Here is a 23,717-nt window from a genome sequence, read left to right on the forward strand (position 1 = left end):
ATTTTTTTCCATCGGAAAAAAATAAAACATTTTCTATTTCTAAACTCCGATGGGGCCCACACTCGGTCGGAATATCCGATGAAAAATTTCCGTCTGACTTTTTTCATTGGAAATTCTGATCAGCATTAGCTGTACAGCTGCTCCTCCTCCTCCTCCTGCCTGGAAGGACATGAACTCACTTTCATTTTTACCCAGACTCCGAGAGAATCATGAAACTTTTCCAATCATTCCATGTACAGCTGTATTGCCAGCAGACACAGCTGAGCCCCGACAATAACCGCTAATAACACCCCCCACTAGGTGGAGGCGGACAGCCACACATGGCTCTGCATTCTTAGTACATCGTCGTACAACTCCTGCACATCGCCCTGTACTGGGGGAGATTGCCTTATATTAGTGCAGATCGCCATGTACTGGTGAAGATCGCCTTATACTGGTGAAGATCATCCTATACTGGTGAAGATCGGCTTATATTAATGTAGATCGCCTTATACTGGGGAAGATCGTCCTATACTGGTGAAGAAGATCGTTCTATACTTGTACAGATCGTCTTATACTGGTGCAGATCGTCCTATACTGGTACAGATCGTCCAATACTGGTGAAGAGCTCCCTATACTGACGCCGATCTCTCTATATTGGTGCCAGATCGTCCTATACTGGCGAAAAGCTCCCTATACTGGTGCAGATCTCTCTATATTGGTGCAGATTGTCATATACTTGTGAAGATCTCCATAAACTGGTGCGGATCTCCTTATACTGGTGAAGATATCTCTATACTGGTAAAGATTTCTCTATACTGGTGCATATCTCCCTATACTGGAGATTTCCCTATACTGGTGCAGATCTCTCTATATTGGAGCAGATTGTCATATACTTGTGCATATCTCCCTATACTGGTGCATATCTCCCTATACTGGTGAATAGCTCTCTATACTGGTGAAGATCTCCATAAACTGGTGCAGATCGCCCTATACTGGTGCAGATCTCCCTATACTGGTGCAGATCTCCCTATACTGCTGCAGATCGCCATATACTAGAGAAGATTTCCCTGTACGCCCTATACTGGTGCAGATCTCCCTATACTGGTGCAGAGATCGCCCTATACTGCTGCAGATCGCCATATACTAGAGAAGATTTCCCTGTATTGGTGCAGATCGCTCCTTCTAGGACTCCGGGTTGGTGTATGTGCTGATCGTATCGTGTAGTCCTGCGCCCCCCCCCCCCCCCAGGCTTGTCCTGACAGCTCTGCCTTGTAACATGTGACAGATAGTGGAGGTTGTCACCAACGCTGTGTGTCGGCGTGCAGAGGCCAGCAGAGGACTGATAGAGAGGATCGCTCGCCGCTCTCCACCTTTACATAACATCTGAGCATGGGGAGCCCATGTGGCGCACACATCGGATATTATCTTGCGCCCAACACCCCCTGATCCCTCCTCCTCTTCCCGGATCGTCCAACCCGTCCTGGATCTCCGACAACTCCACACACCGAACAGATCCGTCCATGTGCGAACTTGTCTGGCGGAAATATAGAGAGTGTGAGCCGCTGTTTGTACAGATCGGGGGGGTCGGCTTGTCCTGGGATCGTCTGATGAGAGGCATGGCTTGAGACACCATGGGGAACAAGATCAAAGGAGACTTCTGCAGGTAATGTGTGCAGATCCGGGTGCAGGGGGTGTCCCGGGCCGCATGGCAGAGCTGTCATCAGATGTCCCGTCCATAGTGGTAGGAGCACAGCCCCGGGGAGCGGGAACGTGTAAGAGCGGGGGGAAGGGGGGGTAAATGCACCCAATGTCCATCCTTTTACCACCCCCCCCCCCCGGGGCTCCATAGTCAGTAGTCGGGGGGTTTGTGTTATGCCGGAAGTCTCCTTGTATGTTGCAATATGTTTGGCCTTCGCCTCTATTCCCCCTCAGCCCTGTACATGGAGGAAAACAGCGTGCTGATATCAGGCCCCCGGCCAGCCGCCTAATTCACTAATAATACACCTAGAGGTGACCACTCTGGGGATGGAGATATGTCAAGTACATGCCCCCCATTATTGTCCAGCCGCCTCTCCACATCCCCCCTCACTAATATACCTAAAGGTGGCCATTCTGGGGATGGATATACGACCAGTACTTGCCCCCCTTTATTGGCCACATTTCTCACTCTCCACATTTCTCTCCTCACTAATATATCTAGAGGTGACCACTCTGGTGATGGAGATATGACCAGTACATGGCACCCTTTATTGGCCAGCCGCCTCTCCACATCTCCCCCCTCACTTATGTACGTAGAGATGGCCACTCTGGGGATGGAGGTATGACCAGTACATGTCCCCCATTATTGGCCAGCCACCTCTCCACATTTCCCCTCACTAATATACCTAAAGGCCACTCTGGGGATGGAGGTATGACCAGTACATGCCCCCCTTTATTATCCAGCCCCCTCTCCACATCTCCCCTCACTTATACACCTAAAGGTGGACATTCTGGGGATGGAGATATGACCAGTACATGACACCACCCCCCCTTTTATTGGCCAGCCCCCACTCCACATCTCCCCCCTCACTTATACACCTAGAGGTGGCCATTCTGGGGATGGAGATAAGACCAGTACATGCCCCCCCTTTATTGGCCAGCCCCCTCTCCATATCTCCCATCACTAATACACCTAGAGGTGGAGACTCTGGGGATGGAGATTTGACCAGTACATGGCACCCTTTGTTGGCCAGCTGCCTCTCCACATTTCCCCTCACTAATACACCTAGAGGTGACCACTCTGGGGATGGAGATATGTCAAGTACATGCCCCCCATTATTGTCCAGCCGCCTCTCCACATCCCCCCTCACTAATATACCTAAAGGTGGCCATTCTGGGGATGGATATACGACCAGTACTTGCCCCCCTTTATTGGCCACATTTCTCACTCTCCACATTTCTCTCCTCACTAATATATCTAGAGGTGACCACTCTGGTGATGGAGATATGACCAGTACATGGCACCCTTTATTGGCCAGCCGCCTCTCCACATCTCCCCCCTCACTTATGTACGTAGAGATGGCCACTCTGGGGATGGAGGTATGACCAGTACATGTCCCCCATTATTGGCCAGCCACCTCTCCACATTTCCCCTCACTAATATACCTAAAGGCCACTCTGGGGATGGAGGTATGACCAGTACATGCCCCCCTTTATTATCCAGCCCCCTCTCCACATCTCCCCTCACTTATACACCTAAAGGTGGACATTCTGGGGATGGAGATATGACCAGTACATGACACCACCCCCCCTTTTATTGGCCAGCCCCCACTCCACATCTCCCCCCTCACTTATACACCTAGAGGTGGCCATTCTGGGGATGGAGATAAGACCAGTACATGCCCCCCCTTTATTGGCCAGCCCCCTCTCCATATCTCCCATCACTAATACACCTAGAGGTGGAGACTCTGGGGATGGAGATTTGACCAGTACATGGCACCCTTTGTTGGCCAGCTGCCTCTCCACATTTCCCCTCACTAATACACCTAGCGGTGGACACTCTGGGAGATGGAAATATGACCAGTAAATGGCACCCCTCCCCTTTATTGGCCAGCTGCTACTTTACTAGCAATTTGAAGTGACATTTTCAAGCATTTTGTAACATTTTTGTGCCCAGTGCTATAGGTGTGTAGTTTTGTTGTCTTGTTTCTGGAGTTGTTACGAGGAAAGTAGCAGCCTTACCATCACTTTTCTATTCATAGCATTGGTAGCGAGCGCCATTTGTACTGGCCAGGTGTCAACCCTAGGTGACAACACTCTTAGTTATTGCAAATGATGCATTCATCCTTGTCACAGTAAATAAAACACAATGGAGGGAATTCAGGAAAGCTGCTGCACCACCTTTCTGCCGTTAATCCCTCATGTAAATGTAAAGAACCTGCAACATTTTTGGGTTCGGACAGAAACTCATGCAGAAAATTCAGGTAAACGCAACTCTTTTACATTGTGGTGCACTGCCTGCGCCAAATAAGAAAAAAAATTCAGATAGTTCAGTTCTTATGAAAGCAGAGCTAATTAGGACTAACTAACTATTGGCGTACAGAGAGACAATGGTGCAGACAGATTTTTCTAAAGTGTCTCACATGCATTCTAAAAGTGGCTTGCGTCACATTCAAGTACAATTTCTAGACAGGTACAGGAATTTGGTGCACGCCGCGCCATGTTTATAAAGCATATAGGAGACTTTCACAAAATCCATCTATGAATCCTAGGAGTAGTGTTTAGAGATGGACACGGAGAGTTGTATAGTGAACCACGTATTCTTTTTCCACAGTGCAGTCTCCGCCATTAGCTGATATGGATGTATTTTTCAGTTGCATTGAAAAGGCAAATGAGCACCAGAGGTTTGCGAAGGCAGCATTTTGAATGGTGACCTATCACCAGGTGGAGCATGCCTGGCAAGTTTTGGAAAATGGTGACAACCTTTTGGTTTGAGTTTGTACAGGGATTTCTGGGGTCTGAAATCCCACCTTGGACTATACTATACTATAAATGCAGTTTTACTTTCCCTCCCTAATGTCCCTATAGTCACTATAGGGACATTAGGAAGGGAAAGTAAAACTGCATTTTCCTTTGCATGGAATGAGAATTGCCTACTTTTCTGGGACTTTTAGGACCAGTTCACACCACAAATTGTACAGGAACGCTCTGTGCATCTCTGGGCGATTCGCATGCGATCCAGATGCAGTGTAATTTCGGAATAATAATTAGAATGGGCTGAAATCACACTGGACCATATCAAAAGTAGTGCATGCAGTAGTTTACAAAATGCTCAGTAACCTGATCGCATTGGTACTACTATACCATGCAATATTGTGCAGGCAAACGCACTGCATTTGCAACCTGCATTTGGATGTTGTTAAGTTATTACTGACACCCACTGTAGACTGCAAGTGCATTGCATTTTGAATGCAGGGGTGGGAAATGCGCACTGCATTCTGGTGTAAACTGGCCCGTAGACAATAAAATATTCGTGGTGTAGCAGTAATATTCAGTGCAGAAGCTGATTAGGATTTACCAAAGAAGTCATTGACAAACTAGGCTGAGGTGAGTTAAGAAACAATGTATGTGAGGTAAGTTAAGAAATAATGGGGGCCATTCAGTAAGACATTTGTGACACATTTCTGGCATTGTGTATGTAGCGCCAAATTCATTTCAATTCATGAAAGACCTTTTCATTGTTAGCACTAATGCATGTGACAAATTCAAGTTCTTTTTATTTGCTACGCTTTTGTTGTCACTATTGCTGCAACAAATTCATAAAGAAACACAGCTAAATTAGCGAACAGGAAAGTGGAGGTAAATGAGACCTCCTCCATGTTGATTGTGTCAGTAATATTCAATGCAGAAGTTGATTTAGCACAGGAGTAATTTTGTACACTAACCTGAGGGGAGTTGAGAAGATAAGTTGAGGATGTGATTAAGTAAGGCATGTCACGTGTGATGCATTTTTATAGCACAAAATTCATGAAAACCCTAAAAAGTTTTAGTTATTAGTGCAGACGCAAGTAATTCCGATTTGCAACACTTTTAGTGTATGGCGCTATTGCTCCAGCACGTTCATATTAAAATACAGCCATTTTGGTGATAAGGGAAGTGGAGGTAACTAAGACTTCTTCCATACTGGAGCAAACTGTCTGTGTCACACATGTAATTATTGTGTCACATCTTTGAGAAAAAGTTCTTCAGGAATGAATATTTGATACGTTTCCATTACTCTCCTGGCTTCTCCAAATAGTCTGCCTGTAAAACTCGGCCACCTCACAAGAGACGAGTTTGTGACCGTTCTGTGAGATGTGTGACAGACTCGTATACACCGATATGTACATGAATCTGTGACAAATTCTGCCAATTATCACAGCACTACCTACCTTCAGACAGGCTTCTAGTTTCCAAGGTATGTACTGCACTCTTTATGGATTCCAGGGAATGTATTTTTTAGTGTACATCTTTATCTTGAGGTGAATTATGCTTTTTATCCATGACCTGTGTATATTTGGAGTGAACGCAGGCTAGGATTAAATGAATCCTTCAGGGAATCAGCCCACAACTTGCATTGAAATTGAATTCCAGTGTGGGGGCGGGTTAGATACTCTGTGAAGATTTTATTTCCTGTGTACATATAAGCACAATGTTTTTTTTTTTTTTAGGTTTATATCTGGAAAAGAAGGGCTATAATCTTTCTCAGGTTATTTTTTGCTGTGGCCTAGCTGGTGACCTTTGTTAGGGATTGTTCAGACTTGACAACATTTCTAACGCTTAACAAATGCTCTTATAGTATTAGTATGGGCGTTAGACTGGCATCAATGAGCTTCAGTATGGGTGTTTTACAAGCGTTAATGGCAAGTAAAAAAACGCTCCCCAAACGCCCTATGCACAGTTTTGAAGCATTTGATAAGTATTAAAGTGGAGTTCCACCCAAAAGTGCAACTTCCACTCATCTAATTCCTCCCCCCTGTGTTGCCACATTTTGCTTTTTCGGGGGGGTGGGGAGGGGCGGAGCGGGTACCTGTTTTTGACAGGTACCCTGTTCCCACTTCCGTTGGACCTTGTGGCCGTGAGGTACGTCACAAGTTTGGCTCCCTCCTACTTCCCCTACTGCCAGGCCAGTGAGAGAGCGATGCACAGTAGGGACCTGGCTGTGAAGCCAGGTTCCCTTACCAGCAATAGTGGCGACAGCACACAACAGCCGATGTAAACATCGGCTGGGGTGCTGACATCACTGGACTCCAGGACAGGTAAGTGTCCTAATATTAAAAGTGAGCAGCTACAGTATGTGTAGCAGCTGACTTTTAATTTTTGAAAGGTGGGGGCAGAACTTCGCATTATGGTGTGTTAAAACTGCTCCACAAGCGCCTATTTTTAGATGGGAAGTGACAGTATGGGAAATAAGCAAATTTTAACGCCCTGTAAGTGCACTGTAAACGCCTGCCAGAGCGTTTGTGAAGCGTTACCCTTAAATGGGAGGTGTTGAAAGGTTTCAAACGTCTCCTGACTCGACATGAGGCTTTAATTTTGAAGCAAAGCGACGGTAACGCTTCAGTTTTTGAAAATTTGAACATTGTATCATTTGCATAGTTGTTTGAGGAACGTTTTTAATGCCCCTCGAATGACTGCTTTCAATGCCAGTGCCTTACTGAGAAAAAAAGTAACGAAACGTCCAATGTTTTAGAGTTTTCACCAGAGCAAAAAGTAAGGGGAAATTTTCCAGTGGGGACAAATGTTCCAGTGACAACTAAAATAGAAAATCCCCCCTCATTAATGTTAAAGTATTCTCAGGATTAGGCTACACCAGTGTTCACTTCTCAGGCCCCGTACACACGACCAGTTTCCTCGGCAGAATTCAGCTTCCGACCGAGTTTCTGGCTGAATTCTGCCGAGAAACCCGGCCGTGTGTACAATTTCGCCGAGGAAGACGACGAGGAGCTCGACGAGGAAATAGAGAACATGTTCTCTATTTCCTCGATGTTCTATGGGAGCTCTCGGCCCGCCGAGCTCCTCGGCGGCTTCAGGGCTGAACTGGCCGAGGAACTCGATGTGTTTGGCACGTCGAGTTCCTCGGCCGTGTGTACGGGGCCTCATACATAACACGTTTTACTTTCAAAGAGTGCTCTGAGGTAAAAATGTGGCATTATACAGAAGTATATATGTGTATGGAGAGAATCACAAAATGGGTACAAGCAGATTAGCATACAAAACTCATGTGAATTGGTAACAGGATACAAACAAGTAAAATGGTTTCTTTTAAGTTTGATTGCATCTTTCTAAGGAAACCAGTCAGAGTCAAACCATTAACCAGTTCTGAGGGATTTCCCCTCTACTGTGTGAGAAAAAAAGTATTTGATCCCCTGCTGATTTTGTATGTTTGCAAACTGACAAAGAAATGATCAGTCTATAATTTTAATGGTACGTTTATTTTAACAGTGAGAGACAGAATAACAACAAAAATATCTAGAAAAACGCATGTAAAAAAAGTTATGAATTGATTTGCATTTTAACCACTTGCTTACTAGGCACATATACCGCCTTCCTGCACAGGTGAAATTTCAGCTTTCGGCACTGTCACGCTTTGAATGACAATTGCGTGGTCGTGCGACGTGGCTCCCGAACAAAATTTTAGTTTTTTTTCCACAAATAGAGCTTTATTTTGGTGGTATTTGATCGCCTGTGCGGTTTTTATTTTTTGCGCTATAAACAAAAATATAGCGACAATTTTGAAAAAAAAACACAATATTTTTTACTTTTTGCTATAATAAATATCCCATTTAAAAAAAAACTATTTTTTTTTTCAGTTTAGTCCGATACGTATTCTACATATTTTGAAATACTGTAGCCCCCGCAAGGTCCCCCTGCTCAAGATAGCACATGTACAGGCCCGTCTGAAGCTTGCTAATGAACATCTGAATGATTCAGAGGAGAACTGGGCAAAAGTGTTGTGGTCAGATGAGACCAAAATCAAGCTCTTTGGCATCAACTCAATTCACCATGTTTGGAGGAGGAGGAATGCGGCCTGTGACCCCAAGAACACCATTCTCACCGTCAAACATGGAGGTGGAAACATTATGCTTTGGGGGTGTTTTTCTACTAAGGGGACAGGACAACTTCACTGCATCAAAGGGACGATGGACAGAGCCATGTACCATCAAATCTTGAGTGAGAACCTCCTTCCCTCAGCCAGGGGCAAATGGGTCGTGGATGAGTATTCCATCATGACAATGACCCAAAAAGTTGACTATAATACAATTCTATATTAAAAAATGTAATTTTTTTTTAAAAAACTGTAATTTTCATTTTGAAAATACTGCTCTCTTGATACATTTTCACATCCTTAAAGGAGAAGTCCAGCCTGGGCTTTTGGAAGAATAGTGCCACATCATTGGTGTCAGTGGAAGAATAGTGCCTCTTCATTGGTGTCAGTGGAAGAATGGTGCCTCTTCATGGGTGTCAGTGGAATAATGGTGCCTCTTCATTGGTGTCAGTGGAAGAATGGTGCCTCTTCAGTGGTGTAATTGGAAGAATAGTGCCTCTTCATTGGTGTCATTGGATGAATGGTCCCTCTTCATTGGCGTCAGTGGAATAATGGTCCCTCTTCATTGGCGTCAGTGGAAGAATTGTGCCTCTTCATTGGCATCAGTGGAAGAATAGTACCTCTTCATTGGTGTAATTGGAAGAATAGTGCCTCTTCATTGGCGTCAGTGAAAGAATGGTGCCTCTTCATTGGTGTCAGTGGAAGAATGGTGCCTCTTTATTGGTGTCATTGGAAGAATGGTACCTCCTCATTGGTGTCAGTGGGAAAAATTGTGCCTCTTCATTGGTGTCAGTAGAAGAATGCTGCCTCTTCATCGGTGTCAGTAGAAGAATGGTGCCTCTTCATTGGTGTCAGTGGGAGGAATAGTTCTTTATCATTGGTGTCAGGGGAAGAATGGTGCCTCTTCATTGGTGTCAGGGGAAGAATGGTGCCTCTTCATTGGTGTCAGTGGAAGAATAGTGCCTCTTCATTGGTGTCAGTGGAAGAATGGTGCCTCTTCATTGGTGTAGATGGAAGAATAGTGCCTCTTTATTGGTGTCAGTGGAAAAATGGTGCCTCTTCATTGGTGTCATTGGAAGAATGGTCCCTCTTCATTGGCGTCAGTGGAAGAATGGTGCCTCTTCATGGGTGTCAGTGGAAGAATGGTGCCTCTTCATTGGTGTAATTGGAAGAATAGCGCCACTTCATTGGTGTCATTGGAAGAATAGTGCCACTTCATTGGTGTCATTGGAAGAATAGTGCCACTTCATTGGTGTCATTGGAAGAATGGTGCCTCTTCATTGGTGTCATTGGAAGAATGTTCCCTCTTCATTGGCGTCAGTGGAAGAATGGTGCCTCTTCATGGGTGTCAGTGGAAGAATGATGCATCTTCATTGGCATCAGTGGAAGAATGGTGCCTCTTCATTGGTGTAATTGGAAGAATAATGCCTCTTCATTGGCGTCAGTGGAAAAATGGTGCCTCTTCATTGGTGTCAGTGGAAGTATGGTGCCTCTTCACTGGTGTAATTGGAAAAATAGTGCCTCTTCATTGGTGTTAGTGGAAAAATGGTGCCTCTTCATTCGTGTCAGTAGAAGAATGGTGCCTCTTCATTGGTGTCAGTGGAAGAATGGTGCCTCTTCATTGGTGTAATTGGAAGAATAATGCCTCTTCATTGGCATCAGTGGAAGAATGGTGCCTCTTCATTGGTGTCAGTGGAGGAATGGTGCCTCTTCATTGGTATAATTGGAAAAATAGTGCCTCTTCATTGGTGTTAGTGGAAAAATGGTGCCTCTTCATTGGTGTCAGTAGAAGAATGGTGCCTCTTCATTGATGTCAGTGGAAGAATGGCACCTCTTCATTGGTGTCAGTGGAAGAATGGTGCCTCTTCATTGGTGTCAGTGGAAGAATGGTGCCTCTTCATTGTGTCAGTGGAAGAATGGTGCCTCTTCATTGGTGTCAGTAAAAGAATGATGCCTCTTCATTGGTGTCAGTAAAAGAATGATGCCTCTTCATTGGTGTCAGTGGAAGAATGGTGCCTCTTCATTGGTGTCAGTAAAAGAATGATGCCTCTTCATTGGTGTCAGTGGAAGAATGGTGCCTCTTTATTGGTGTCATTGGAAGAATGGTGCCTCTTCATTGGTGTCATTGGAAGAATGGCACCTCTTCATTGGTGTCAGTGGAAGAATGGTGCCTCTTCATTGGTATAATTGGAAAAATAGTGCCTCTTCATTGGTGTTAGTGGAAAAATGGTGCCTCTTCATTGGTGTCAGTAGAAGAATGGTGCCTCTTCATTGATGTCATTGGAAGAATGGCACCTCTTCATTGGTGTCAGTGGAAGAATGGTGCCTCTTCATTGGTGTCAGTGGAAGAATGGTGCCTCTTCATTGGTGTCAGTGGAAGAATGGTGCCTCTTCATTGTGTCAGTGGAAGAATGGTGCCTCTTCATTGGTGTCAGTAAAAGAATGATGCCTCTTCATTGGTGTCAGTAAAAGAATGATGCCTCTTCATTGGTGTCAGTAGAAGAATGGTGCCTCTTCATTGGTGTCAGTGGGAGGAATAGTTCTTCATCATTGGCACGGCTGCTGACAGAAATCACGGGGCATTTAATCATAGGGCATCACTGGCATCTAAATTTCAGGAGGGAGGGTATAAAATCCTGAGCAGGTGGTATAAGACGCCGGAAGTTCTGAACCAGATCTTCCCACAAGTGACAAATCTTTGCTGGCGCTGTCAAAAAGAAGAGGGAACTCTGTTACATATTTTTTGGAACTGTGAGGGAGTGAAAGATTTTTGGAAAATGGTATCCGAAGTTATAGAAGAAATAACTGAGATGTCTTTAGGAGAGGACCCGGCGACGTACCTGTTGCTAGACATTCCGATATCAATAGAAAAATATAAGAAATCCCTAGTAAGGCATCTATTGGTCACAGCTAGAGCATGTGTTCCAGCTCTTTGGAAGAGTACCTGCCCCCCAAGCAGACCACAATGGTTGGCAAAAATTACAGAAATGCAACACATGGAGAATCTCACGGCAGCTTTGAGGGAACAAGAGGAGGGGTGTCAGCTATAGGGGAAGGGAGGAGTAGGAGGAGGGGAGAGGGAGTAGCTTGGAGTCCTTTGTATTTTTTTTTATTTTTCTCCTTTTCTTTTTCTTCTTTTTCTTCTTTCTTTTTTTCATTTGAGAATGTGGCGGTTTTGAACAACAAGCTCGAATGTGGGGGGGGGGAGGGAGAGGGGGGGAAGGAATTTATTAGGGAAAATAAGGGGTATCAAGGTCTCTAACGGGGAGAGTTCACGTCAAAGATGCGGGTGATGTAAAGGATGAAAGCTATTAGCATTTTAGTTTCGAGGATTAATAAAGAAAAAGGTGTATAGGATAAAGAGATGGACTTGATCAAAGAATGGAAAAATTGCACGATGTTTAGAATTAAGTGGATTTGTGCTGTAAGATAAGATACAAACCTTTGTTAGAGGCAATGTGTATGTGAAATTATGAAAAATGGTAAAATAAAGAATTTATAAGAAATCACGGGGCCCCATCGTACAGACTACCTGACACCCCCCTAAGAAAATATTAAAGCTATATTTCGCTAAAAATACAATAAAATCATTATTAGCAGACACAAATTCAACATAACTTACAGAATTAATGGAGGTAACAAACTCACCTAGCTGAGCTCACATGGGAGGGGGGGCTTACAGGGAGAAGGATTAGTGAAGATCGACTGTCTCTTTCTCAGCAGATAAAAGCTGGCAGCAGGGAGAGGGGGAGAGACCAGCTTTCAGCAGCTGGAGGAAGAGATCTGTAATTAATGTCCGTCACTAATCCCCCTCCCTCTGTAGGCCCCTCATGTGTGCTTGGGCCCCCTACAAAAGGGCTGGTGGTCCCCCCCTATTAGCAGCCCTGATCATTGGTATCAGGAAAAAGGCAAAGGGCCACCTCAGGAGGGGTGGAGTGGAGGGTGAAAATCTGGAGGGTGAAAAATCTGCTTTTCCAGAGGGTTTTGGGGGGTGAAAAATCTGCTTTTCAATAAGAGAATGATAGTGAAAAATTCCTGCATGTGTACCAGCCCTAAAGAAACTCTACAAAAATGTTTCTTGTGGCCAAATTAAATACATTTTATAACATGTGCTTTTCTATGGTCCACAACTGTTGAAATTCAAGTTTACATAATCTCATGAATCTATTGGCTACTATTGGCTAATGCCTGCCCCTGTTCTGGTCTTTCAGAGATGTGGTGCCTGCTAAGTGATACTAATGCTTCAGTGTATGTGATGGGTTTTGAATATGGTTTCCTGTTAACCATTTCAGCAATTTCTTCTTCTAATGTGCGGTAACTATAGATTGATGTAATGTGACAATGTTTCTACACTATCAGTGTGGATTGTAACATTTTACCTGAAAAGTTGTTTTGGAGGAAATCTTTGGCATGGAATGAATGGAAAGCATTTCCTTTTCCAATTACAAGGGAAAGTGAACTGCATTTCTGACCTAACTATGCCTGGAATGTGACTGAATGACTAGAAAGTGAAGGAAATATTTTAGTAGCAGCATGCATGTTACTGTTACTTTCTGTTACAGAAGATGGGGCTTATGGTCAAGAAGAATGTCTGTGATGTAAAACCTGTGTGATGATGTTTAATTCTGATGGCTAAACTACTGCTCCTACTGATGAGGTGGGGGGGGGGGGGGGGCGGTCATGCATGTACCCTTTGCAGTCAAATTTGAGAAACCCCTGCTATATGTTTGTTTTGCAGTACTGTTCATGCAGCATGCTTAAGAATACTTCTTACTTTTTTTGTTTTTTCCATGTAACAGTTTTAAATATGAGACTCTATAGGCAGCTTCTATTTTTTAGAATTGCTTCCTGTGTGCATTTACAGCAATGTACCACTCAAGGCTTGAGATCTTTAAAGCAGACCCGTGTCACCGCATGCTAGTACATTATGACAAATTTGCCTATAAAAAGGATTCCTCCAGTGGCGCGCTGTCACTGCTGACCTTCACCTGGTCTTCTATCCAGGTTCGAGGGCTCCAGACATTTCAATGGCTGAGCTGCTATGACATCACTCCCATGGATGAATGTGGGAGTTACGGCCATGGCACAGCTCTCTCAAAGGATGGCATGCCTGTGACGTCACTCCCTGCTACACGTGGCTGCACCATTTAGGAGATATTTACTGTACCTACAGATAAGCCTTATTATAGGCTTACCTGTAGGTACAAGATAAAAACTTTACTACTGATTTAAACCTTTGTTAGGACAGACAGTGTGCTCACCTCATTTACAACTGATAACAAGAATTGCCAGCACAGTACAGGCAGAGTTATTTTGGTAAATATAGCTCCCCAGCCCCTTCCTTAAAGCTGAACCTAGAGCTGCACGATTCTGGCAAAAATGAGAATCACAGTTTTTTTGCTTAGAATAAAGATCACGATTCTCGCGGCGTAAAATCTTTCACATTATACAAAAAAAATTTGGGCTAACTTTACTGGTTATTTTTTTTTAAAATTCATTAAAGTAATTTTTTTCCCAAAAAAAATGCATTTAAAAGACCGCTGCGCAAATACAGTGCGACATAAAATATTGCAACAACCACCATTTTATTTTCTAGGGTCTCTACTAAAAAAAAATATATAATATTTGGGGTTTCTAAGTAATTTTCTAGCAAAAAAATGATTTTGACTTGAAAACAACTGCCAGAAAAAGGTTCACCCAAAAAATACATTTTTGACATTACATTCAGCCGAGTTGTCCTAATGACAATCGGCTGTTTTATTTTTTTTTTTTTCCGTACATACCTTATTTTCACCACCGCTTCCGAGTATGTCTTCTGTGGGACTGGGCGTACCTATCTGATTGACAGGCTTCCGACCGTCACATACTACGCGTCAAGAGTTGCCGAAAGAAGCCGGACGTCGGTGCGCAGGCGCCGTATAGAGCTGCACCGACGTTCGGCTTCTTTTGGCAACTCGTGACGCATAGTATTCGACGGTCGCAAGCCTGTCAATCAGATAGGAACGCCCAGTCCCGGAGAAGACATACCCGGAAGCGGCGGTGAAATACGGTATGTACGGGGAAAAAAAAACAGCCGATTGTCATTAGGACAACTCGGCTGAATGTAATGTTAAAAATGTATTTTTGGGTGAACCCCCACTTTAAGTGGTTAAACGTTCCTAATTTTCATACAGAAGTCTATTCTTTTGAGGTAAAAGTCAAATTGATACAATGTTTAGACTTAACATTGCACTGATAAAATGTTTTAAAACTTGGCAGACTGCCCAGACTTTGACTTTTGATGGCTGAAAGCAGAGAGAAAATAATCTGCATACCAAAGATCTGGAAGATCGGGAAACCCTTTGTCAAGATCGCAACGGGAAAAAAATTGCGATAACTATTCTTGACTGAATCGTGCAGCTCTGGCTGAATGAGACTTTTTTTAAATATTTTTTTTAATACTCACATCTGTCTAGCATGGTCTAATTCTTCATTTCTCACACCTATAGGGTCAATGGGGATGTAACAACTCACTGTAGTATTCTGTGCTAAATGTAGTTACCACTGGTCTCTCCTGGGTGCTGCTCCCATTCATACATACACACACTAGGGCTAATTTAGACAGGATCCAATTAACCTACCAGCATGTCTTTGGGGTGTGGGAGGAAACCCGAGGACCCGGAGGAAACCCACGCAGGCACAGGGAGAACATGCAAACTCCAGGCAGGTATATAACAAATTATTTAAAGGTAAAGGAAGCCAAGCCAGCCCTCCGATTAGTGATGTGAGCATTTACTCCAGATCTATGGGTCCAAGCAAAGAACTTTCCTTCTGTGCTGCTGACTTCCGATAATGTGAGTTTCTTGGCTGTCAGGCTGATAGGTTTTACGCCTTCATAGTCTATGACCTGGAATAAGACTACAGGCCAGGAGCTCTGACTTGAATTCCAGATTTTGTTACACTTTACACAGTTTGTTTGGGCTAAGCTGGCATCATTAACATGTGAGGCCGCTGGATGTGCAGTATAAATTGTATGTAGCGGAGGCGCTGTGTCGCGGGTTCTAGCCGAGACTTCCTGTCTCATGCCCAGAACACAATAGAGTCTATCTGAGAGGCGCTCAGTCATTCATAGAAAGCGATGTATTCTAGCAATGAATACAATCCTCTGATTGGCTGAGTCAGAGAGGAAGGCTGAGGGTGTCACAGCCTCAGGCCTCGTACACACGGCCAAACACATCGAGTTCCTCGGCCAGTTCAGCACTGAAGCCGCCGAGGAGCTCGGCGGGGCGAGAGCTCCCATAGAACAACGAGGAAATAGAGAACATGTTCTCTATTTCCTCGCCAAGCTCCTCGTCGGCTTCCTCGGCCGAAAGTGTACACACGGCCGGGTTTCTCGGCAGAATTCAGCCAGAAACTCGGTCGGAAGCTGAATTCTGCCGAGGAAACTGGTCGTGTGTACGGGGCCTCAGACTCAGCCAACATGGGTACAAGTTACACATGCAGAAAGAAAAATAATTCCTTTTCACTAATGTATCAATCCAAAATCCAGAGAATTTTCAGGTAAAGTATAACTATAAGGCAAAACTTTTTTGTGTGAAGAGGAATTTGAACTCCTATCTGTTTTTATTGCTGTCTGCACTCCCGTTAACGGGATTCACCCTCTCTATTTGTTGTGTTTACTATTATCATTAAAGGGGAAAGTAAAAGAAAATCACACATTTTGGGTTGTCCCTAGAAAAGTAATAGAGGGGAAATCTTCCAATGGAGACACTAATTCTGATGACCTTGGGGTCCAAAAGAAATTCCCTTAATTTGCTGAATTTCCTCACTTCCTGTTTTAAAAAAAACTGGGACATGGCATATAATCCACCCTTCCTCTATCTAAAATGAAAAAAAAATAAAAATAATCCTTTTGCATGTAGTTCATTTGTATACAACTACGGGATTGTATATAGAGGTGTTAGGAAGATTGGAGTGCTAGTATTCTTTTCCCTTATGCTTCTTGGCTTTTTATACATTTTCATTGTGTTTTATTTAGTTTTAGTGTTTGATTAATTTTTACTTATTTTTGTCAAGCTTGTTTGTAAAATTGGATTTGTTTCCATTCATTATTATTATTATATAATTTGAAATTGTTTCAGTGTTTGAAAGATCGGTATTTGCATTATATTTTACCTAAAAAAACTAGCTCTGTTTCCTCTGAAATGAATGGCGTCCTTTGGAAATAAATGACGTGCTGCTGGCTCTTCTTAGGCCCTGTACACACGACCAAGTTTCTCGGCAGAATTCAGCCAGAAACTCGATCGGAGCCGTATTCTGCCGAGAAAACCGGTCGTGTGTACACTTTTGGCCGAGGAAACCGACGAGGAACTCGTCGAGCCAAATAGAGAACATGTTCTCTATTTCCTCGTTAGTCAATGAGGAAACTTGGCTCGCCGAGATCCTCGGCGGCTTCACAAGGAACTTGACGAGCAAAACGATGTGTTTTACCCGTCGAGTTTCTCGGACGTGTGTACGGGGCCATAGATGTGTATGTTATCTGCCATTCTCTGACGGGGTTCTCTAGAAACAGGCATGGCAGGAAAAAAAATGCAAAGTGAAAAAACACCAAAACTAGCAATGAGAAATGAACCTTCATTGTTGTGACTACTCAAATCTGATGTGAGCAGGGATTTGGTTGGTTTTTACATGTCATTTTATCAAGGATGGCGAAAGATCTGCAGATCTCTTACCAAGAATGATTGGGAGAGTTGTTACAGATCTAGGACTTGGGATAATGACTACCAGTGCAAGACGTCCGAATATCAGAATTTGATCCAACAGAGATCTTGCGATTCATGCACAGTGAGGCTGCATTCACATGTGTTTTGTTGCACCTTTGTTTTTGAGCATATTTGTTCAGCGTTCTCCAAGTCTTTTGGAGCTTTGCTGTTTCTTTATTAACCAATAGAGAAGACTATCATCTGTTACATCATATGTTGCTATGTGTTTCTGCTTTCAACTGCTTCAAAAATGCACCAATTTGCCCAAATTGGGCCACAAAAGTAGATCCAATTTTTTTTTTAACTTCAGGTGTTTTAAGCTGGAGATGTGAACCACCACCATAGAGACCAATTGATTTTTTTTTTCTCCCTGATGGGGCCTAAAACAGAACAGCAAGTCTTCACCCTTACTGATCTGAGTGCAGTAACTGAAATCCATCAGCTCCCTTTGGATTATTGATCTTTGATTCTAAAAATTGCTTTTAGCAATGCTTTGGTAATACGACTTGGTAGCTCAGTTAGGTGACCAAAAATGGCTGAGTAAGCAACTTCAGGTCTGATTGGATGAAAATCTGCCTATGTATGGATTAAAGTGTTATTAAACGCAGGGCCCCGCATTCCATATATTTGGTCTCCCACAGTACACAGAACATGCAAATGTAATAGTTTTACAAAATATAAAATTAAATATAAACTGCTAAATACCATTTTTCATCAGCAGTATCTAAGGCCTCGTACACACGACCGAGTTTCTCGGCAAAAATCAGCAAGAAACTTGCTGGGAGATATTTTTTTGCCGAGGAAACCGGTCGTGTGTACATTTTCGTCGAGGAAACTGTCGAGAAACTCGACGAGCCAAAAAGAGAACATGTTCTCTATTTCCTTGACGGGAATGGAGAAAATTGGCTTGTCGAGTTTCTCGACGGCTTCACAAGGAACTTGACGAGCAAAACGATGTGTTTCGCCCGTTGAGTATCTCGGTCGTGTGTACGAGGCTTATCAGTCTTGTGACTTCTATCAGTGTCCGGTAAAGCTTGTAGGAGGAGTTTTCCTTCTACTCTATATGTCCTATGAGGCTGCAGGACTCCTAACCCTCTGCCTGGACAGTTCTGTTTGGACCTGTGCACTGTGCTATATAACATGCTTTAACCCCCCTGGCGGTATTCCCGAGTCTGGCTCGGGGTGGTATTTCATTACCAAAAGCGGTAACCCCGAGCCAGACTCGGGATCGCCTCGCAGCAGCCACAGGCATGGTTTACTTACCTTGTCCTTGGATCCTGCGATGCCGCCGCGCTGTGTGATCGAGCGGTGTCTCCTCGCTCGATTCACAGTGTCCCTGTGTGCCGCCGAGCTCCGTTCCCTGCGTCCGTTATGACGCACGGGGGCGGAGAACGGCGCAAAATTAAAAAAAGTAAATAAACACAATACATTCAGTATACTGTAATCTTACAGATTACAGCACTGTATGTAAAAAATACACACCCCTTTGTCCCTAGTCGTCTGCCCAGTGTCCTGCATGCACTTTTATATAATAAAAACTGTTCTTTCTGCCTGCAAACTGTAGATTGTCCATAGCAACCAAAAGTGTCCTTTTATGTCAAAAGTGGTTTTAGACCAGCTATAAAACAGCGATAATAAATTAGAATCACTTGCAGAATTGTGCGATAGCGATTTGTGGGGAAATTCGTCATAAAAAAATAAAAGTAATGACCGCGACAATTCTGCAACTGAGCAAATTTCAGTGATTTTGAGTTGATTACATTATTGAATAATTTTGATTATAATCATATTATTATTTGTTATAATTATTTATAATATTATGATTTTGTTTTTCAAACTTTATCATACTCGGGATGTCTACTAGACTTTTGTTTGGACAGATTTAAGCGAGTTATTCCTAAGAATTACAGGAATACAATGCAAAACGCCAAATTTCCTTGCAAAATAATGGTACCGCTTTCAGCACCTAAAATCTGAAATAATCATACCGCCAGGGAGGTTAAAGAAACAGGATCAATATTTTTTTTTTTTTTGAGGGGGGGGTTTAACAAACGCTTTAAACTGTGTGGCCATGCACAAATAGGTGTTTACAGGAGTATTTGAAGGAGAATGTTTACAGGCAGAAAAAAAAGCCCACCAAAGGTACATCTTGAGAGGAGTTTTAGAGCAAAAAACACACGTAAACGCGTCTAAATGTATGTGTAAACGTATTGCAATGGCCAGAATAAATTACTATCCATTTACACTCAAACACCATACACGCATAAAGGCCTGTACATATTATAAGAGGCGTTTTTTTCTCTCCCAATTTCTGGTTATTCTCATAGGCCTGTGTGCATGAGGCCTTGGGCAATGTAACACCCAAAATGTTCTAACACCGTACTTGCTGTAAACAGATGACATCCCTATTAAATCGTAACACCTCTATAATGTGTCAGCTCCATAGAAGTTTTGATTTAGTCTTTTTGCAGGCTTTCCTCACAGTAGTTTATGCCATATGAGATCATCACTAGATGAACAGTTTCACTTTCACAGAAACCACAGTGATTGATTTTATGTTTCAGATATTAGTTTGCAAACAGAAACATGTTTACACTGACAATGGCCTTCTGATGTATTTTATGTACTTGTGTAGAGCACGTCCATATCAAATGGGAACAGTCCACCCTGTCAGAGTGACATGCGTCCAGAGCGGAAATGAGCACACCACATTCTGCAGTCTGTGTAGAGTTCTGGAAACAGAATCATAGGCCCCGTACACACGACCGAGGAACTCGACGTGCCAAACACATCGAGTTCCTCGTCGAGTTCAGTGTGGAAGCCGCCGAGAAACTCGGCGGGCCGACTTTTGCCATTGAACAACGAGGAAATAGAGAACATGTTCTCTATTTCCTCGCCGAGGTCCTCGTCGGCTTCCTCGGCCGAAAGTGTACACACGGCCGGGTTTCTCGGCAGAATTCAGCTCTGAACCGAGTTTCTGGCTGAATTTCTGCCGAGAAACTCGGTCGTGTGTACGGGGCCATAGCCAGCATCAGACGCCTGCCTCTCTATGGCCCTGTGCAGACAGGAACCAGGCATTCACAACATTTTACAATGACTGTTTCTTATGACCTATTTATTTTTATGACTTTTTTTTTTTTTTTAAGTTCCAAACACATTTTTTCCAAAATCTGTTTTTATTGAGGTTTACAGAAACCAAGAAATAGGTGCCATACAGAGAGCACTTAGTGTACGCCAGAATACATAAATACATGCGGGCATACAATCACATTTTATAGAAGAAATTTGATGCCAAGCAGCATTTCTTTCTCATATGGGCAGTAGAAACATAATTATCATTACACTTACAAAAGATTAAGAGCTGTTTCACAGGGACTTCAGCTTGCATAAAAGCAGTCTTAACAGCAAGCTTTGACAAAGCATTTATAGAGCTTTCAGCAAGCTTTGTTGAAACTTTTACCCTAGGTTCACATCTATGCAGTTGATGAGGTTTTCAGGCGCGTTTTGCTGTTCGTATTGCGTTTTTGAACATGCTTTTTTTATGCGTTTTTCTTTCTCTTTAACCTCCCTGGCGGTATGATTCTTTCAGAAAAAACATGCTGAAAGCGGTACCATTATTTGCAAGGAAATTTGGTGTTTTATACTGTAGGCCTGTGATTTTTAGGAATAACTCACTTAAATCTGACCAAACAAGATTCTAATAGGCATCCCGGGTATGACATTTTTTTAAAAACAAAATTATAAATTATAATATAATAAATAATTATAAATAATTATAACAAATAATAATATAATTATAATAAAAATTATTCAATAATGTAATCAAATCAAAATCACTGAAATTTGCTCAGTTGCAGAATTGTTGCTGTCATTTTTTTTTATTTTATGACGAATTTCCCCACAAATCGCTATCGCACAATTCTGCAAGTGATTATAATTTATTATCGCTGTTTTTTTAGCTGATCTAAAACTATTTTTGACATAAAGGGACACTTTTGGTTGCTATGGACAATCTACAGTTTGCAGGGAGAAAGAAACGGTTTTATTATATAAAATGACATGCATGACACAGGACAGACCACTAGGGACAAGGGGGGTGTGTTTTTTTTACATACATTACTGTAATCTATAAGATTACAGTATACTGTATGTAAAGTGTTTGTTTACTTTTTTGAATTTGGCGCCGTTCTCCCTCCCCGTGCGTCGTAACGTCGCAGGGAACGGAGATCGGCGTCACACAGAGGCACTGTGTGAATCGAGCGAGGTCCCGCTCGCTCACACAGCGCGGTGGCATCGCTGGATCCAGGGACAAGGTAAGTAAACCATGCCTGTGGATCTAGCGAGGCAAGCCCGAGTCTGACTCGGGGTTACCGCTCACAGCAGGAAAATCTAACCCCGAGTCAGACTCGGGAATACCGCCAGGGGGGTTAACCCTCCTGGCGGTATTCCCGAGCGTGACTCGGGGTGGATTTTTTGTGCTAAAATCGGTAACCCCGAGTCACGCTCGGGGTAGCTATGCAGAGCCTGTAGCGCGCGCTGGCTTACCTTGTTCCTGGATCCAGCGATGCCACCGCGCTGTGTGAGTGAGCGGGACCTCGCTCAATTCACACAGTGTCCTCCTGTGCCGCCGATCTCCGTTCCCTGCGACGTTACGACGCACGGGGGCGGAGATCGGCGCCAAATTCAAAAAGGTAAACAAACACTATACATACAGTATACTGTAATCTTATAGATTACAGTACTGTATGTAAAAAATACACACCCATTGTCCCTAGTGGTCTGCCCAGTGTCCTACATGTTCTTTTATATAATAAAAACGGTTCTTTCTCACTGCAAACTGTATATTGTCCATAGCAACCAAAAGTGTCCCTTTATGTCAAAAATGGTTTTAGATCAGCTAGAAAACAGCGATAATAAATTATAATCACTTGCAGAATTGTGCGATAGCGATTTGTGGGGAAATTTGTCATAAAAATAAATAAATAATGACAGCAACAATTCTGCAACTGAGCAAATTTCAGTGATTTTGAGTTGATTACATTATTGAATAATTTTTATTAGAATTATATTATTATTTGTTATAATTATTTATAATTATTTATTATATTATAATTTATATATTTTTTTTTTTTAAAAATGTCATACCCGGGATGCCTATTAGACTCTGGTTTGGTCAGATTTAAGTGAGTTATTCCTAAGAATTACAGGCCTACAGTATAAAACGCCAAATTTCGTTGCAAATAATGGTACCGCTGAAAAACGCAGAGAACGTGTACCATAGGAAACCATGTTAAAGCGGATGTGCCACGGGAAAATAATATTAAAAGCCAGCAGCTACAAATACTGCAGCTGCTGACTTTTAATATAAGGACACTTACCTGTCCTGGAGTCCAGCGCCGATTGCAGCAGAGCACGAGCGATCACACGTCTCTCTGCTGCTCCCCCCGTCATCCACGCTGAGGGAACCAGGAAGTGAAGCGCTGCGGCTTCACTGCCCGGTTCCCTACGGCGCATGCGCGAGTCGCGCCGCGCCCGCCGATTGGCTCCCGCTGTGTGCTGGGAGCCGAGTGTTCCCAGCACACAATGGGGGGGGGGGGCGACGGGATGTGACGGAATGCCCGTCTTTTGCCCGTGAATGCCGGGCCGGAAGTGGGTGCAAATACCTGTCTTTAGACAGGTATCTGCACCCCCCTCCCCCCTGAAAGGTGTCAAATGTGACACCGGAGGGGGGGAGGGTTCCGATCAGCGGGACTCCACTTTAGGGTGGAGAACCGCTTTAAATGGACTGTAGTGCATTTCTGCAAACTGCAAAACAAAAAAATGCATAGGTGTGAACCTAGACTTACCAATCAACTCTATTTTGTAAATGTTGAACACAAAATAGTAGCGCTAATTTCCACTTTAAATAAGCTGCTAGCAGGCTTCAGCATTTCATAAAGCTTGTGGAAAGCCTGCTAGCAGCTTGCTTAAAGTGGCAATCAGCACTCCCATTAGGATCTGTGTTCAGCATTTATAAACTGGAACTGAATGGTACTTTAAAAGCTTCAATGCTGAAAGCTCTGCAAATGCTTTGTCAAAGCTTGCTGTTTACACTACTCATTTACAAGCTGAAGGCCTTGTGAAACAGGATATACAGTTGCAATAAAAAGTATGTGAACCCTTTTGGAATGATATGGATTTCTGCACAAATTGGTCATAAAATGTAATCTGATCTTCATCTAATTCACAACAATAGACAATCACAGTCTGCTTAAACTAATAACACGCAAAGAATTAAATGTTGCCATGTTTTTATTGAACACACCATGTAAACATTCACAGTGCAGGTGGAAAAAGTATGTGAACTCTCGGATTTAATAACTGGTTAAATCTCCATTGGCAGCAATAACTTCAACCAAATGTTTCCTGTAGTTGCAGATCAGACGTGC

At 43.2% G+C, this 23,717-nt stretch overlaps 1 protein-coding gene across 1 annotated transcript in view; it reads left to right on the plus strand.

The window, feature by feature from the left end:
- Positions 1-1,242: 1,242 nt before the first annotated feature.
- SH2B3 (SH2B adaptor protein 3) overlaps positions 1,243-23,717 on the plus strand; it is a 184,763-nt gene continuing 162,288 nt past the window's right edge. Inside the window, exon 1 of the mRNA XM_040346363.1 lies at positions 1,243-1,645. The gene's annotated coding sequence lies outside the window, so the exon portion shown is untranslated. The remainder of the gene's footprint in view (positions 1,646-23,717) is intronic.

Source organism: Rana temporaria, chromosome 1, assembly GCF_905171775.1.
Source record: "Rana temporaria chromosome 1, aRanTem1.1, whole genome shotgun sequence".
NCBI lineage: Eukaryota > Metazoa > Chordata > Amphibia > Anura > Ranidae > Rana > Rana temporaria.